This window comes from Mus caroli, chromosome X, assembly GCF_900094665.2.
Source record: "Mus caroli chromosome X, CAROLI_EIJ_v1.1, whole genome shotgun sequence".
NCBI lineage: Eukaryota > Metazoa > Chordata > Mammalia > Rodentia > Muridae > Mus > Mus caroli.
This window is the reverse complement of record NC_034589.1, coordinates 156620624-156621022: the sequence shown is the minus strand read 5'-3', so window position 1 is coordinate 156621022 and position 399 is coordinate 156620624.

The following is a 399-nucleotide window of genomic DNA, read 5'->3' as shown; positions in this document are numbered from 1 at the left end:
CTACTGTGCACATCTCCTCACAAGGCTTTGTATAAACATGTTTCCTTTCCATGAAGTATAGAACAAGGAGCAAAATTGCTGGTTCTTAGGAGAACTCTGTTGAGGTTTCTGAGGAACTGGCAGATTATTTTCCAAAGTTAGCACACCACTTCCAATCTCTGTCAGCAGAATCTGAGGCTCTGACTTCTCCAGTACCTTTCCAGTCTTGCTGTGATTGTTAGACTATTTTTTTGAAGTGTGAGGAATCAGGCCTAGGTCTGTGCTCAATCTAGGCTGGTATTCTACTACTTAGCAATGTCTCTAACTTCTTTTTTTTTTAATTTTTAATATTTTTATTACATATTTTCCTCAATTACATTTCCAATGCTATCCCAAAAGTCCCCCATAGCGCCCCCCACT